The sequence below is a fragment of the Pyxicephalus adspersus genome, chromosome 1 (assembly GCF_032062135.1).
Source record: "Pyxicephalus adspersus chromosome 1, UCB_Pads_2.0, whole genome shotgun sequence".
NCBI lineage: Eukaryota > Metazoa > Chordata > Amphibia > Anura > Pyxicephalidae > Pyxicephalus > Pyxicephalus adspersus.
Window position 1 is genome coordinate 32,712,263 of NC_092858.1, and position 19,128 is coordinate 32,731,390.

Sequence of the window (19,128 nt, forward strand, 5' to 3'; positions counted from 1 at the left end):
CGTGCACTCCCTTGTCGTTGGAAAGGATCGTGAAAGATCCTTTCCAACGACAAAAATTGGCAGTGTGTACGCAGCTTAAGTCTGATTCCATTGTCCTGGAAATATTTTGTCCCCCCTTCAGTTAAACAATGGCTTCTCAAGGTACAAGAGATTTATCTAATGGAAAAATCTAAATCCATCTCCCTAGATAGAGCAGATAAATTCTCGGAAACCTGGGGTCCTTGGGTACATTTTTTCTACTCTGATCTGTACAAAACTTTGGTCAATAATTTAAACTGAGTTAATTTCTTTTCTCTCTATCTTTGAGGTGAACATGGTCAAAAGTCATGGTTGTTACTAGCTATTTCTAAATTATCCATTCTATGGGTTGTTAGCCATATTGTTTATGTTTATTGATTGTTTATGTTGCTGTCTTACCACATGATCTTTCTGTATTTAAATTTAAATGTATGTATCACTTCATTGTTCATGTATCTATATTTTTTTCAATAAAGCTTGAAGTGTGGAAAAAAAAGTGTACAACAACTAATCAACGGCACAGACGAAGGAGGAAACTCACTGGAAACGAACGTCCGTTCCTAAGGATCTGATTGGGCGACGATCGTTCATAATCTATTGTGTGTACGGTCCTTCAGTGATCATGGATTGTTGTGTGATATACTTTCTCCTGTACGTCACTGTTTGCATCCTTTGAAGATTGTTCAAACGATCGTATCTAATGTGTACATTATTGGTGGATTATATTTGAACGATTGTATCATTACACCATTTACAGAATTTTGCAGAAGACAATCGTTCAAAATAATCGTGAATAATCGTTGATTGTGCATTTTCAAATGATAATTATTGCATGTGTGTACCTAACCTAAGTAAACCTAAAACAGTAACATAATACTTTTCTTTTCACCACACCTTCCTTTTTTTCCACTAAATTTCCTCTGGAATTTATCCAGTTTAAAAAGTTTCCCATATGATCTGTCTTCCCAAAGGATTTGTTTAGGATTCCTTCTGTATTACATTAGTTGACATGGTGGTTGTATTCATCATTATTGTAGAAATGTGGTTATGGATGCTTGGTTTAACTGTCATTTACTGTCATTGAATGTGATTCCAAACTTTCCATCTCTGCATTCTGCATTTGCTTGTGATAAATGACGCTCTGACTACATATCTGTTTGTAACATGGTGATATGTAGCACAAGCCTCAGATCTGTGATGTCACCAGCTGACTTATTATCTGTAAAATTTCACACTGATAATAACACATGTGATAACTCATTCCAAGTATTTGTCAAACCCGTGTTGTTTCTATGTGGAATCTGGATCAGTATTGACACCTGTCATACAAACTTTGAAGTTGCTTTCTGGAACAAAGAATAGAAAGATATTTCTTAAATATAGCTGAGAAAGGCAATTAGTTGGGATGATTTCGGGAAGGTCTAATAAAAATTCTTCATAAAATCAGTAAAAAAACAAGATCTTATTTTTAGAACTTATGGTATGCACGTCATATAGCTTTATTGGACAACAAAAAAATTGTCTTCTCTACAACCTTCTAATAACATCAGTATATGGACTTTGTTTTAGGTAATAGCACTGCTACCCAGCAAACTGTTATCAGGCAACATAGCTTTATCTTTTTACCTTTACCTTTTTTTATCTCCCCTCCTAGTAACATAAATATTACCACTAAGCTCATCTGTCTCTCACAGCTGTCAGAGGATGGTACCAGTTTAGTTAACTGCTCTTCTTTGTCATATGGCACCTACTGCACGTAACATATACTTAATAAACTAAATCATCAATATTAAATATAAAAAGTCTAAAATCATTACACAAACTCCCATCCCAACGGATACATTAGCGTTAATTGTATTGTGTCTATTATAGCCTGCTACACAGGAAGATGTGTCACCAAGAACTCTGCTTTGTGACACACCTATCCTCTTTGGCAATGGAGGAGTTCCAGGATCCTCCACAAAGTTTGACTCAGACATTGAATGAATGGGACAGATATGCAGTAAACACATTGTTTCCCGTTAAAATAGGAAATAATTGGTGCCTGTTTGTATAGGAATTGTCCAGTATAGGAAAATGTTATTATACATCATCAAGCACTTCTGAAGTGCACACAATCAGTCCAGTGAACACCCTACAAGGCATAATGATCTAATCATTGCATACAGTGCTCGTATTTGTCACACTGAACTGCATTTAGCCATCCAAAAGCTGCATACACACGTGCAATTATTGTCGTTGGAAAGGATCTTTTTACGATGGATCGCACGATGCATGAACGAGTGCTGCACATACAACACCATTCTGCTCTATGGAGAGAGGAGGGGAAGAACGACGGAGCGTCACCCTGCTGGGCTCTCCCCCTTCCCTTGCATTAGAATCATTCGTCATCCATCGTCCATGGATCCACCAGGACGGTCGTTTGGGCAATGGATGACAAGCGCTGTACACACGCCTGATTCTTGCCCGATATCAGTCCTGAGCCAATTTTCGGGCGATAACCATTGGATGTGTGTACGTAGCTTTAGAGCTAGTTTGCACATGTTTTAGATTCATAAACTAGAAATAAAGAAATTGTTTCAAGGCTAGTTAGAGATGAGTTGTGGTTAAAGTAGATTTACTCTGATTTTTTTGGAGGGATAAAACCTTAGTAATGAAGTCATTATCTGCTGCTGGCAGGTAGTTCGGGCCTCCCACAGCCCAGAGTCAAAGTGTTTACAAGGTCTTTACCAGCATACCTGAGTGAGTGATAGGCTACTTTGTGCCTGGTACTGATTTGGTGAAAGCCCCGGGATTACCCCACCAGCAACAGAGAAATGTGGGAGGTCTCACCTGTGGAGCTGTTGGCCAAGATAAAACACAAATGCTAAAGTACCTTACACAATCTCAACTTAACATGTAGCAGTATTTTTTTTATTAAGGAAATTTCCATTAGACAGTACAAACAGCAGACATGATGATCTTAATATTACACAGAACAGTTTTTTGCTGTCAATGCAATCAGTTATTTTTTTTTTTTTGCTCCTGGTAATGCATTGCAGAGGATGCAGGCAGGTTGACTAACCACAATCATTGCTTCTATTGGAGAGTTTATCTGAACATACTATATTGAAAAGCATCTTAAGTAGAAAATGGGCATTGAGTAGGGATGTGTGAAACCTTTCAAGGTATTGCTATCTGTGTCCCCTCTGGGGACATTCAAGCTCCCTATTTGTCCTAGGAATCTCACTGAGACTGAAAGAAATGGAAAAAACCAAAAGCTTTGACCATGAGTCATCAGTCTTTCCTACACTTATCAAAACGAAAAAAATTGACTAAATATATTTCAACAAGCAGAAGATTTTTCTGCAAATATTAGAACAATACAAAGACATATAGAAGAAACCTTAACAACTCAAAAAAAAACTAATGTGTTCAATTTGTGCCTTTTTTATATACCAAGAACAAAAAGCATTCCATTGATTAAATAGAACTGAAGTTGATGATAATGTGAGACAGACAAAAACTGACAAGATGTTTTCAAAGAGGTCTAATGGTATGTCCATGAGTAAAACCTGATAAAAATAGTCTCAGTTTAGGAGACATTTTCAGTAGAAAAGGAGCTATGTGCTTTTTGTTTGATGTATTTCTGAAAGATTAGATGAGGCTGCAAATTCTTCAGGTGGGGAGATCTGCAAGAGAGGGAATTCCCTTTAAAGTGATGCTCATCCAATGTACAGCAGGCAGATTAGTCTTTCAAGTGAAAACATATCACAAAAAAATGTGTGGGCAGTTTTTAGACAAATGTTCTTTTGTTGCACAAGTTATAAATCGACATGGCCTGAATAATGTAAAGTTCACCAGTCTTTACCTGTCACAGCCAAGGCTGCAACCATTCCGTCTGAGACTCCTACATTTCCTGGGACAGGCATAATTCAGTATTATGTTGTGGGTGTCATGGGTGTTCTCATTCTGTATTCTTAAATAAATAACTAAGGCTATAGGTAAACATTTTTAGAAAAGAGAACTTTAGGGCCACAATACTTTACAAGAAAAAGTCACAGTGTCCTACTGTTGCCAAAATGACCAAAAAAGCATTGTTCAAGCATCTCTACTTAGGACTACACATATATCTTCACTCTGATCCTCCTTTCTAGCAAAGCTCACATGCCCAAAAACCTAGGTATTTTGTCACATAGCCCTAATTATAGAGCAGCCTTTCTCAACCATTTTACCCCTGAGGAACCCTTAAAAGAAATCTGTAATCAATAAACAGCTTTTTGCAGTGTTTGCTAGTGGGAAGAACTATCCCCTCGTGCATTGGTGGTCAGAATGCCAACTTTATAAACTTTATAAAAGGTCCTTGGTTTTATGTAGCTGGCTCTGCCAAGTGGTGTTGGCCCCAGAACAGTTTGCTCATTTAAAAGAGCGCTCAAAACCCATTTTTTTAAACTTGCCTACCCGGCTTCTTCTGTCATTTGAAACCACCACTACTTCCCACCACTACATATCTCCCATCCTATTGTGTGTGAAATTCCCCCACCTACTAGATTGTAAGCTCTTCGGGGCAGGGTCCTCTCCTCCTGTATCACTGTCTGTATTAGTCTGTCATTTGCAAGCCCTATTTAATGTACAGCGCTGCGTAATATGTTGGCGCTATATAAATCCTGTTTAGTAATAATAATAACAGTCACCACCTCACAATCTTATGGGAGCTCAATCAGCCGCAGTAAAAGGAACACCTGGAAACTTCTGGAGGAACTTTAGCATTTCGTGGAACCCTGGTTGAGAATGTTTGCTATAGAGAGTGAAAGCTACACTGATGTAACTGACATTCCCCTTTTTAAGCCCATCTCAATGAAAATGTGACCATAGCTTTAAATATATGTTTATTATTTTGATACCAGGTCCACGTCTACTGGTATATCCAGACATTTTTGACACAGCCAAAGTTACATATCAGATTTGGCCACATGCCAACCCCTTCATGTTATTGGGATGGAATGATCAATACTAATTTCATAACCTTTGATATCTAAGATCAGTTTTAGTCTACAGTTCCCCTGAAACAATCCCTTGTTCCCCAATACACACATCCACATTTGCAATAGAACATTACTGGGTCTGGTTAAACCATCTCTATTTTATCATAGCAGAACATCAGATAAAACTATGTGAAATGTATCTCTTGCAGCACAGATGTGTATTTCTGAATGCAGCTGTTTATGCTTTACATATTGTGTGAGTACTGCACAAATGTTCATATCACCTGACAAATTTATTTCATGTGTAATGACCAATATGCTGTTTCACATGTATACTCATGTAGTGCTTACTTTCCTCTGCACATATCTGCAGTTGTCTTGCAGCTGCCATAACCTTTCCGCCTCTTCCTACAATGGTGGATAATGTCCCAAGAGAAACAACATCATAGTGTGCATGCAGCAGAGGAAGGATGTGATGCTGTGATGTCTGTCCTTCAGAGGAAGAAGCAGGCTTTGAAATCTGGAGCTGAGCTTCTTCTTTGTTTTTCTTAGTTTAACTGGTAAAATAGTTGTGCTATCTATTGATCCTGCAAGTCTGTTATTTTTCAGCTTCCTCTAAAGCTACGTACACACGCAAGGCTGTGCAATAAATATATAAATAAATATATATATTTATATATATTGCACATCTGATACCACTGACTTGCAGACTTTCAGTATGGCATGTCATTGGTTGGGAATGCAAGGAACCAAGTTCCAAGTTTAGCTCTGGTGAAATGTTGCAACAGACAGCTCTGTTATTTAACCCGTGGCCTCTTGGCTTTTCAAAGCACTAAGAAACAAATATTACTAGAGCAAATAAAGAACAATCACATGTGAAATGTATTAAAATTGACAAAAAATGTATTTTGAAAATTGATTGAGGAATTTCAAGTTGTACTTGTAACTAGTTTGAGTATTTTTTCTCTTATTAGTGTAAACTTGTGAAACTGTATGGTATCTGTATGTTAAAAAAATAACATTCTGTGGTCTAAAGCTACCTAGAATCATTGGATGGCAGAAGGGTGCACATGTACTCTGGATGTTTAGGCCTATAGAGGAGGAATAAGCCGGGAAGTATTTCTGCTTAACCAGCAAAAGCCATAGCCTAACACTGGCAGGGCCAGCACATGATCACCCACACATCACGTACAATGTCAGTAAGACATTTCATTTTTAATAAAAAGTACCAAATTGCCCCATTGTTTGCCATTGCAATACAGCTGGGTCACCTTTGTCGTCTCTGCACATTACCGCTCTGATTCATTTATTGGTTGAACTTATGCAGATGTTCGGCACCCTTTTAGCTGGGCTCTGAAACAGGTAAATTGGGTCTGGGGTGGCCCTCACCATAGATGACTAGAAGAAGCTAGGGAAAACAGGCCAGGTTGGCCATGAGGCCCCAAAGCTTGGTTAGGTGGCGGTCTGGTGGTTGACCCACTAAGCAGATAAGCCTGGTTGCTGGTGGTAGAAGACTTAGCTTTAGCAAGGGTAAGCCAAAAGAGAATGCATTCGAAAAGAGAGGTCTTTGGATCAGAAGCCCTTTGGTGCTAAATTTGGGACTATGAGGAGACATACTCCAGAGAGGATATGCTTTTCTCACTGTCTGTTATGGATCAAGAGTTCAGTGTGGATGCTAAAGGTCAGCTGTCAGTGCTGGGTGTGATTGATTACTAATCCTCTTAAACGTAGATGTACCAGCCTCTGTGATTTCTATATGCCACATAACTAGACAGAAGCTGGGAGAACTCAGGCACTGCTATAGGGCTGTACTACACTGGCCACACTGGCAAAATTAAAATTGCAAACACATCTTGATTGTTTAAAGATTGGATTAGAATAAAACTGCAAGAAACCCCAGGACCTGTCCAAGGTTAACTTTACTTACATAATTGGTAAACAAACCGAACAGCAGTTTGGGAATTAACATTTTAGCGATAACGATATCTTGATCTGTGTTATGTAAAAATGTTCATAAAACATTTTATGAGGTTTTTATCAAAATTCTGAACAGCGGAAGCCCTGTTCAGTTTAGACATTTGAACTTGCTGAAGACCAGAAAGGAGTGAGCGGGCTGCATGTCTGGTCTTAAAGATGTAAACCTGCACTGTATTATAGAATAGATTCAATACTATAACTACCATTATAAGGGATATGAAGAAAATGATTTTACTGTATTTCCAAAATCTAGTAGTCACCTACACAATATTAGACCCCTGCAACAAAGCAGCTTTGAAATAATATACACAGTACTTACCTCCAACAGCAGCAGTTGTATGTACAAATCTCCCCCACAGTAGTCATAACACATACAATCGTCTCTCCTTCCACTGATACGGTATATAAACATTGCAGTCATATTCTCCTCTGCCTTCGCCCTACTATCTGCTGACGAAAGAGGTTTCAGGCTTTATTATGATCAGGTAAAGAGCATATTACGGGAATACTCCTAATGTACACATTGGTCAATTATGCAAGTTTGGCTAAATCCTTTACATATGCTTAACTGTGTTATTATGATAAATCTTCATTTAGTGTTTAGTGTTTAGTGTCTAATTATTCCATTTATTTTGAAAGCACAGGAAAGAAACATAGTCATGAAAAAATGCCAGTTAAAACAATTATTTCTGTGTATTCATCTTTACAGTTTAAGTAATGGTGGTTGTTGCAGAGGCAAATCATTTTTCTACATACTGCAGACTTAAGCTACATACACACGTCCAATGGTTCTCACCCGATAATTGTCTCAGGGCCAATATTGGATGAGAATCTGGCGTGTGTACAGCGCCCGTCCTCCTTCGTCTGAATGACCATCCTGGCGGATCCATGGATGATGGACAACGAACGTCCTAGAGCGCGCAGCAGGGTGCCACTCCATTGTCATCCCCCTTCCCTCTTCATAGAGCAGAACGGTAATGTATGTACAGCACTCGTTCATGCATCGAGCAGTCCTTTGTTGTTGGAAAAGATCATGAAACATCCTTTCCATGGACAATATTTGCACGTGTGTATGCAGCTTTAAATTAAGTTGATTGTGGGGCAGGGAGGAAAAAGGTCAGAAAAGTAATATATCATGAGCCATAGGGCAGTAAATCAGCCGGACTAAGTTTCTGTACAGAAAGAAGAGTCAAAATGAACTATGAAGATGGTTGATTGGGGAGAAAAAAAGGTAGTTGACAATGGAATTTTGACAAAGCAGAAGTCGACTAGAGAAAAAATAAAGAGTAGTAAGTAACAAAAAAAGGAGTGGAGAACGTGGAAGACATAGAGGCAGAAGTATTGATTGGAGCAATTCATGCAATAATGAAGCAAGACAGAGGTGAATGAGCAGGAAAAAACAAATAGTGCAATCAATAAAAACATTCTTTATTATCAATTTGTTTCTCTGCTTATAGGCTCTCCATATTCCACATAACATATGTAAGAATCCTTTTGTTGCATAGGTCATCGTGGTGAGTTAAGTAGTGCAGAAAATAAACCCAGGGGGAGCGGTGTGTCTGTAGAAATACTTAGTAGTAGTAGTAGTATGTGATAAAAAGAAAGGTAGGGCATAGTACATAAGGAAGTCTTGCTTTATTTCATAATTTCTGATAAGGGTCTCACCTCTCTGTCTGTATTATAAACTAGTTAATATTTACCTGCAGTGATGAACAATCCTGCCTCCCCCCACTTCTGACCTTGAAAGTGTATCATAGTCGATTCATGTAGATGTGATTAGTTTGCTGTTACAGTAAAACACTATGGAATGTGTGGGTAGGTGTTCTGATATTCGTAGGTGTGGATGGACAGGAGCGCTCACAAAAGCTTGCTATTTACCTTGATAGGAGGTACCGTATGGTAGTACAAGCTTCATTTCTGCAAGCCTAGCATTCTTCATATTGCTGTGAAAATACCTAAAAACGAGAAAGACAAGTAAACAGCAATAATTGCTTACAGAAGCATACCTGCTACGTTTTTTTAAGGCTATATTACTCATAAATAAATAATGCATGTTTGTATGTTATTGCTGTTAAGGTGATTTAATAGGAAATTGGGTAATTACAGTAACCTTTGATTTTCAGATCACAAATATGTCCAAATCTAAACCACAATCAAAGTGACTGATCTGTTCTGTCCTATCAGTTTATGTTATCATACTGTCCAAACTTTTTCAATTTCCTGTGAATTGTCAATGCATAGAACAAAGCCCTGATTTGAATGATCACCCCCACCAACTGTTTACTGCACATGACTCACTATCTAGTCAAGTTTTTAATATTAATATTGTCATAGCACATGATAAATCTCTGCCCTGTCCAGCTTCTCAAAGAACATGATTCACTGTCCAGCAATGGCCGGAGGGCATTTCTCAGGGCGGGGTATATGATAACAGAGGACCATGCCATAGTGACACACAGGCATATCTGAAAGATAGGGACAGATCGTTATCACCCTGTAACAAAAAGTGCCTGCACATGAAACCTGTGATTGATCACTATGAAACAATCAGGTATTCTTTAAATGAAAACTGTAAATTCTAAAAAATAATGATAATTATATTAACATGATTAAACATATATATGGTATGTATTGGCATGGTTTTGTATACCATGGGCCTGTTTATTTAAAGCTCTTCAAGACTGAAAAAGACTATCATGGGAGAACCTAGGTGATTTCCTAAATACCATAAATACCTTTTGCTGTTATATAATCAATTGCAAAAGTTTTCAGTCCTGAACCAGATCCATTCAAGGTTGATTGTTGAATCACCCAGGCTCTCCCACGATAGTCTATTTTCTCCAGTCTTGGAGAGCTTTAATAAATCAGGCCCAATATGTATTGACTGGTTTTACATCTGCATTAACCCCCCAGCGGTAATCCCGAGTCACACTCAGGGTCGCTTTTAACTAAAACAAAAAACACATAAAAAAACTAGTTCTGTTGCTGTCCCTCGGCGTACTGCTGGGGACACGTCCTCCTTCTGAGATCTCCAGCTACGAAGTGCAGTGACGAGATCTACGGGGTTTTCCAGTGACGTCGGTATGGGTATGCGACAGTGCGGGCAGAAGGATCGGTGGGAAATTCAAATAATTTTGTATTGGATTCAATACAAAATAACTGTATTGAGTCTAATACAAGGAAATATTCATATATTATATATATATTATATATGCTACTATACAGTTACATGACATGTTTACATTTTTTGTTTTTGTTTTGTTAATTAAGTTTTTTTATTACATGTATTAAATATCAATGAGTTATGCCTAAGAATTACAGCCTACAATGAAAAATACATTTCCATGCAAAAAATTGTACCGCTTTTTGCATGGAAATTTGGAGAGAATTAGACTAGACTTAACCGCTAGGGAGGTTAAAATAAATCAGGGCAAAGAAATAGATTAACTAGATATCTGGCACCCTCTGTTCACTCACTGGAGACCTACAAATATCACACACACCTAAAAACCATCCCAGGCTGAATTTGTCTTTGAGAATTTAGGCACCAAAGGTTGCAATGCTGAAGGCAGTGGACGGAGAGCAACTTTCATGATATCATTTTCTTAGAAATTAGGGTAAAATTGTGTTTGAATAATCACTCATGTGCAAGGAAAATAAAAAAGCAGGATTTTTTAAATGACAATGTAATCTAATTCACTTCAAGCAAAAGAACATGTTCTACTTCTTTAGTAAATCCACTAAGTATCTCATATTGATTAGTGATCACCCCCTACTCTCCAAGTAAAGGGAATTATCCTATTAGCACATAAAGAAAAGTTAGGGTTGGTCAGACAGCACTATGTGATGTAGTTGATCACTGGAAGCTCTCTCATTCACTATTCGTGGCAAGAAATCTAATCTTATGTGGGCATTTCTGTTTCATGTTTCAGCTCCAGAAGGGAACCTAATGAAAAAGATATTTAAGCTGCGTACGCACGTGCAATTTTTGTCGTTGGAAAGGATCTTTCACAATCCTTTCCAACGACAAGGGACTGCACCGGCAGGTCGGTCGTTCGGACGATGGACGACACCGACTGTACACACGCCAGATTTTCGCCCGATATTTTATATTTTATATTTTTTTATATTTTTATCGCCCGATAATCGGCATCGGCTGATAAAAATCTGCCGTGTGTACGTAGCTTTAGACAGCACAAGGAGACAAATGAAACTAGTACACACGTGTCATGGTTAAAAAAGTTAGTAAGCAGCAGAACTGGAATATCTCATAGTCAACATAGGTCGTGACATAAGACAGAATGACTACTGGGGCAGCCACCATCATGTTGCTGTTTTTGTTGGTAGGAGCATGTACTGGGTATCTAGGACTGAAAAGCAATTATACCAAGCAAACAGTTTACCCTTTTCTTCTAGTAGTTAGTTAAAGGTTTAATAATGTACCTTGTATGACTGTGACATTTTGGATTTTTGTAATGTGATAGTAAAGCTCCATGTAGATGCTCAATAATTGTTGGTGATCATTTTGGGTCATAGTAGGAATGGATGGGGACTGTATATACAGACTGCTGGAACAAAGAAGTAAAGTGGGAGCAGGAGGACCCACTGTGATCTCATTGATAGAAAAACAGAAGCAGTCCAATGGTCAAGCATTAATGACCTGGTACCGAGAAATGCTAGGGAAATTGATACCAATTATCTGACCAATTTTCAGCAATTATCTTGGCAATACAAAAATATAACCTTAGCTTAACTTAAACCTAGCCAACTGTGGTAGAACAATGTGGGCACAAGACAGTAAACTTTTAGACACACATTCAATGGTTGTCACCATCACTAGTGATTGTTTCCAATGACAGAAGAATGAACTATTGATCTGTTCTATAGAGAGGGGAAAGGGGAGAACACATTGGGCTGCTAGGTACAAGTTGGTTTCTTAATGATCTGGTATGACAAACTAACAGATCACTAAAATCACATGGGGGATGGTTGAACACACCTTATATTTTCTCAGGAAAAGATAACAAACATTCATTTTGGGGGATGCTGGTACATAGTGTTAGCTTTCGGGTTGGAAGATCATATTCAGCCTTAGAAAGTAGGTAACGTGCTGAGAAATTTACTGAGGATCAGTATATGTGATCCATCCTCTCTGTTCTTCTTTTAATGAATGGAATTCCTCTTTAAATGATTGCCCCTCCCTGTAATCACCTTTACCCCTACTGTCTGCAGCTGTTTGGAATCTCTTTTTCCACAGCACACTCCCATCTTCCTCTTCTCTGTTTATCAGGGCTACTCCTTTTTTCTTACATTTTTGCTGTTGAATTTGGAAACTGCCCTAATTGAAGGCAGAAAAAGAGCAAGAATGACGGATGTTGGCTGTTTCCCAATCACAGAATCTGCTTGCTGAAAAAATTTATTAACAAAAAAATATTTACTTTATGGCTGATAGAACTTCAGGGAAGGTACTTTGCCAGGTGCTTACCAGGACATTTTATACATGACAATATGATCAAATTATTTCGTCCATTGGCATCTCCTGTTGTATGCATATATCAAAAACAAGACAGTCTTAAAAAAAATTCTTGCTAATGTATCCTTTGAAAAAAAGAAACCTTGCTCCTGGTAACTTTTCGTTTTACCTCTACACTGCATAGTACACATGGGTCATTTAGTGTAGAGCTTAGCTCTGTGTCCAGCAATGCCACATAAACAACCAGTGACCGGAGGCAATTTACCTTCTGTGCAATTAGGGTAGCATGGTGGCTCAGTGGTTAGCACTCTGGCCTTTGCAGCGCTGAGTGCCAGGGTAAAATCTCAGCCGGTACACTATCTGCAGAGAGTTTGCAGGTTCCCCCCATGTCTGCATTGGTTTCCTCCGGGTACTCCGGTTTCCTCCCACGGTCCAAAATTGACTTTGGACTATGGTAATGACATATTACTATGGTAGGGACATTAGATTCTGACAGCTAGTGAAATGACTATGAATTTTGTACAGCGCTGCGTAATATGTAGGTGCTTTTTAAATGTGTAAAAAAAAGTAAGATTTCCATTATCAATGGTCATCCAATGGCCAAAAAGGATCTCCATGGACCATGAAGTCCACCAGCGGCAAAGATGGCAGCTCCCTGGAACACAGCAATGATTTCACTGGGGAACACATTTTTTGTTGAGTTAGATCATACACTTGTTTTTTACTAATTTTTAGGTGGTGAATCCAAAAATGACCCCAGGTTTTTGCTATCACATCAAGTTTTTACGATACAGGGTGCCCTCCATTTTTACATACAATGAGAAATAATGAAATATTAACTTGAATGTACTGTTTATTTAAATTTCTTTTGTTCAAAAAAGGATTTGTTGTAACTCCATGACATGCTCCAACAATAGTCAGCCATCATATGTACATCCCATCTACCCTGATACCGTCCTTCCATGACCTTCAAATCTTGGTGGAATCATTCACCTTGCTCATCACTGACTTCACTAAGGTATTTTGGGAAGTTAGAAAGATGGCTATGCAGAAAATGCACCTTGATGCTCATATTGCAACCAAACATTTTGTAGTTCTCCAAGAGTTTCTGGACAATTTCTGTGTAATTATTTGCTCATGTGTTTGCAAGAAAGTCCTTTACAGAGGCTTTGAATGATAACCAGGCATTCTCTTCGACTTCTGACATTGTCCTGATGAAATGTTCATCTTTGATGAGCTGCCGAATCTGTGGACCATCACCGGCCTCTATTTTTTCAAATGCCAGGCTAGGAAATGACGAAATGAGGTACTTGAGACAGTCTTCTTCAGTTGGCAAATTTGCCGAACTGCTTCATCAGACCCAGTTTCATGTGCAGAGGCGGGAATATAATATTCATTCTATCAACAAGTGGCTCATGTAGAATGTTTGGATCACTTGGTTTTAGGGCAGGTCTTGGAGGCCAATTCCTTTCCACCCAATGCCTCTCACGAGCTCTGCTGTCCCACATGCACAGATAACAGGGATACTTGGTGTATCTGCGTTGCTGACCAAGAAGGAAGCATACCATTTTAAAGGTGAACACAGATGACCCAATTGTGTTGGTGATATTGCAGCAACTCAATGACTCTCTTTATGTCTGCATATTCTTCACAAAGACAAACTGAATGGCCAATTGGGACTGACCCAAATATATTGCCATTGTGAAGGAGGACACACTTATGTTACATTTATTTTTCTTGGAATATCCTGAAGTGAACAGTCACTGAAATGATCTCCTGACTATCCCCAAACCATAGGTATACCAAATGGCATCCTATCACGTGTTCCCTTTGTTCACATTCGTACACCCTCGACACACTGTTTGCACACCTTATGAGGGGCCCAAGACTTATCTTGATCACCAAGTTTAAATTTGAAATATGCCAAATAGGCTTGCTCTACAAATGTGCTGATGTTCGCCCTTTGAGAAAAGTGAGAAAAAGTTGAGAAAAAAATTTTGCTTATTCACTGCATAGAGCAGCGCACAACCTCTGACCACACTGTCTTCTGTGTAAATAAATAGCCTATACAAATCCACGCTACAGCAATCACTCGAACATAAGCGGTAGGGAAAAACCTGACGTGACAAAAGAAAACTAACCGCTCTTTCAGAATCAGAATATCTATTTTAGTATAAATAAGCTTAAAAATTGAAGTTAACAAAAAATTTGTTCAAAATTTTTCCCCAGTGTAGTATCCTGGAACTGCCAACAGTGTAGGGCACCTGCACACGGGTAGGTCAGTGCTATAATCTGCAAGTATGTTGTGCAGAAGCTCACCACCCACTTTAAACATAATTGGAGCTGATTAACATAGCCAATGTCTATAAATGAGATAGCTTTTTAATAGAACTACCACTCCTTTTGTGTGCTATTTTCCCCCAGGTCTTTTTTTTATTTTACTTTCTGTATCTGTCTGTCATTTGCAACCCATATTTATTAGGGCAGCCAACATATTACTGTACAGCAATACAGTAATATGTTGGCGCTATATAAATGCTGTAGCCACTGTATACTATTGTTATTATTAATAAATAAAAAATAATAATAATACAGGAAAATACTAAGCACACTTTTCTCCTTATGCTAGGAAGGCCACAAGCGCAGTGCTTAGAACCCAAAAAGGCTAATCATCATGTTACATCCAGAAGGAGACGCAAAAATTTGAATAGTCAGCGGTGGGTGGTAAATGCAGGGTGAAACGTGGAGGAAAAGTGACAGATTTTTCAACTTTGTTGCATTTCTTGGGTTTTATATGGCTCATTGTACAGCATGTAAGACATTATATTATGGTTTGTTCCATGGAATAATTTTACAATATCAAAACAATATCAAAAGGTTGTTTCAGATCTAGAATCTGCCTGCATAGGGAGAATACAGATAAAACACTGATTGGGAAGTTTTTGGGTGATTTTGGCATTCTGATATTTTGTTTTAGTTTCATGCACTTTAAAAGCATACAACTTTTACTGATAGGTTTGGGTTAACATTCCATGTTTTTATGTAAATTTAAGCTGGTCATAAACAAGAGACATCAATTTAGTAGTCACCGAAATGTCCTTTTTGGTAAAATTGGGTACCATTTTTGCTTGTCTTGAGCCTATGAACTACTTTATTCTGTCATTGGACCCTATATCATAAAAGGGCTGCAAAAAAGGTGTTGTTGTTATAGTGGCAATTTCAGCATTACCTGTTTTATCTTGAGGACCCATGTATAGCCTAGTTTTTTGCTTTACAATTGAACTTTTGTTTTTCAATACTCAATGATACCATTTGATACCATTGAAAAAAATACTCTCAGAAGTAGTTAGGTCAGTCATTTTCAACCTTTTTACTCCTGGTTTGTAAAGCATGTTATGTACAGATTTCGATAAACATTTGCAAAATTATTAAGCAACATACAACCAAATACTTGAAGATGGCACTCTTCCAAGCACCCTCCAACCTCCAGAGATGGCCCTATACAGCTAAATAAAAGGAACATTGCAAAGGAATATTTTCTGCGTGTCAACTCATAAACAGAACAGACCATGGCTGTTCTGAAATAATTAAACATTTAAGGTGCAGGTTTAGGGGTTAGCTTAGGCAAGGAGAATAGGAAAGAGGCCTCTCCGCTCGCTCAACCACCTTCAAACAAGTTAGAAAGGTGACAAGGACAGGCTGACTTCTTCACACCCCCCAAAGCTTTGCCCCAGCAAGTGTCACCGTGTAGGTCAGAATGCACAGCGGCAGTTAAAAGTGGCAAGTGTTGAGCTTTCAAAATACTCAGCTGTTGTCAGAGCTCCTGTTTACCCACTGCCACCTTCATTGTGCATGCATAGGTACCTCCCCTTGGCTTGCTAAAGGTCTCCTCTACCTTCCCAATATGTTTGAAGAGACAACTTCAGTAGGCCACAGGGAGGGTGTCCAGGGGTGGCATAAGTGACATGGCTAAACATTCTTGCACTTTTTTTTACTAGATCTTCCAAGTGGTGCAATCTGTCAATGGGATGGGTACACTGTTTTTTATTGTTATTACTATAAAGTAATGCTCCATGGCTCCTAATGCCAGCCCTCCCTTTCTCAGTCTTAAACTCTACTATGCAAACATTTACAGGAGGCTGATATCGAGACAAATATAGGCATGCACAATAGTTAATATTATGATTATTATTATACAGTATTTATATAATGCCAACATATTATGCAGCACTTTACAAAGTCCATAGTCATGTCACTAGCTGTCCCTCAAAGGGGCTCACAATCTAATGTCCCTACCATAGTCATATGTCATTACCACAGTCTAGGGTCAATTTTGGGTGGAAGACAGTAAACCTAACTTTATGTTTTTGGAATATGGGAGGAAACCAGAGTACCTGAAAGAAACACAGGCAAACACCAGGGGAACCTGCTGTCCTGACCGAGATTCAAACCTGCAAAGGCAGGAGTACTAACCTCTGAGCCACAGTGTTGCCAACAGTGCTATCCTTAAAAACTTAGTCTGAAAAAAAAAAATGAATTAATTTGGGCTGTCTGGTATCATTTTTTTTAAAGTGTAAATGCTTTTAAAAAAGCCTCATATGCCAGGTTTAAAACACTGTGCAAGCACCAATTGCACACAGAACAGGAGCCTAGGTTCCTTGGCAGCTTTTTCTGCAGATAGAAGTTACAGGCTAGCACTCTGTCCCTGCACAAGTGCCCATAGCTCCCGCAGTGTGCATCTCCGGGAATATAGGCCACTAACAGAAAGGCATTTCTGGGCATACAAAGATTTTCTTGCTTCCGTTTACCAGGCACAGATGGCAAGATTTTGGCACCTATTGCCCTGCAGTCTTCTCTGATGTGCATCCCAGGAGGCTGGGGCAAAGAGGGGCATTAACAAAGGCAACAAAAAAAACACAGTCGATCTGTACCTAGCACTTTTCTCTTTGCAGCATTACACTACGTGGATGAAGTTTTTATGTTCTCCCTGAGTTTACGTGGGGTTTCTTCCTCTGACGAACAGTAAGTGTCCTGACTAAAGCACTGTGTAATATGCTGGTGCTATATAAATTAAAGGGGATTTAAATGCAAACTTTGAAAAGTCTGCTTTAAAGTTAAACTCCAAGTATTCTTTCCACAGTACTCTCCACTGGCAGAATAGAAGGTTATACATAGACTGGATAAATGGATACATTGGGGACTGGCAATTAATGCCTACAGACACCAACAGTATTAGGTTTTATCATTTAAATTGGACTTTAGGAAGAGTCTGTAAAAGACCACATAAGAGTCCACAGCCCTTGGCAGTAAGCAGGGAAGAGAGACTTGGCAGTGAATGATGGATCTTTGAGACTGTAAAACTGAAGTTGAGATTTTTTTATATGAGTTATATCTCATTTTGGACCAACATGAAAGCTCCCCAGAGATGTTCTTGCTCCACAGCTCCCAGTGTCCCAGAAACCTTTCGTTCTAGCCAAAACTTCCTGCGTAACAGCTATAAATACAATTTTACTGTTTCTGTAAAAGGCCTGAAATTCGACAAACTGCTTTGTGTGCTTGCAGATAAATACAAGCATGAAAAATATGTGTCTGTAAATAATGATCTGTCTCTGCTGTGACCTTATTGGGTAAGCTTCAAGCTGAGGAAATTCTGCATTTAGGGAGGACTCCAGAAAATCTTAGTTTCTGAATGCATGCAAAACATTTTCTCTTCCTCTATATCTCTGTTCAATGAGATTGCTTTATTTATTATTACACAGTATTTATATAGCGTTGACTTTTTACGCAGCGCTGTACATAGTCCATAGTCATGTTACTAGCTGCCCCTAAAAGGGGCCCACAATCTAATGCCTCTACCTCAGTCATGTGTCTTTTAATACAGTCTAAGGTCAATTTTGGGGGAAAGCCAATTAACCTAATCTTTTTGTTCCTTGTTTCTGGAATGTGGAAGGAAACCCACACGGGAACACGCAAACTCCAAACGCTAAGATTCAAACCTGGGACCTAGCGCTGCAAAGGCAACAGCGCTAACCACTGAGCCACCGATGCTGTATTTAAACTTAGAGGGATTGATTTACTAGGGGAATTTAGGCTACGTACAGACTTCCAATGGTTCTCGCCCGATAATCGTCTCAGGCCGATTTCGGACGAGAATCTGAAGTGTGTACAGTGTGCGTCGTTCATTGTCCGAATGAATGTCCTGGAGGATCCACGAACAAAGAACGATCGTAATGCAAGTGAAGGCGGAGAGCGCGCTGCGGGGTGTTGCACCGTTGTTCTCCCCCTCCCCTCTCCATAGAGCAGAACGGTGCTGTATGTAGCACTCGTTCATGCATTGTGGAGTGCTTAGTTGTTGGAAAGGATTGTGAAAGATCCTTTCCAAGGACAATAATTGCAAGCTTTAGGCTGTACACTTACCAAGGTGAATTGTTACCTTGTAAGTGATCATTCACCCAATCATTCACCTAGTCATTCGCCTAATTTAGTAAATGTGGTGAAAATCCACTTTGCAAAGAATATCCCAATACTGTGCAAGAATATCTAAAAACAAAAAACTTTTTTTTTTGTTTTTTTTTACATGATTGGATGGCCAAAGTCAGCAGAGCTTCATCCTATTTTCTTAGCTATATACATTTTCTCTTGCAGGAGTATAATTCACTTTAGCAGCATGTATTCTCCTAGTAGATGAACCCCAGA

The 19,128-nt window shown here is 38.8% G+C and overlaps 1 long non-coding RNA gene across 1 annotated transcript in view; it reads right to left on the minus strand.

Annotated features, from left to right (window-relative positions):
* LOC140326753 (uncharacterized) overlaps window positions 1-9,201 on the minus strand; it is a 15,714-nt gene extending 6,513 nt beyond the window's left edge. Inside the window, exons 1-2 of the long non-coding RNA XR_011919923.1 lie at window positions 8,838-9,201; window positions 7,279-7,406 (exon numbers count right to left, since the gene is read on the minus strand). This is a non-coding gene — a long non-coding RNA (uncharacterized lncRNA). The remainder of the gene's footprint in view (window positions 1-7,278; window positions 7,407-8,837) is intronic.
* Between the last annotated feature and the right edge of the window lie 9,927 nt (window positions 9,202-19,128).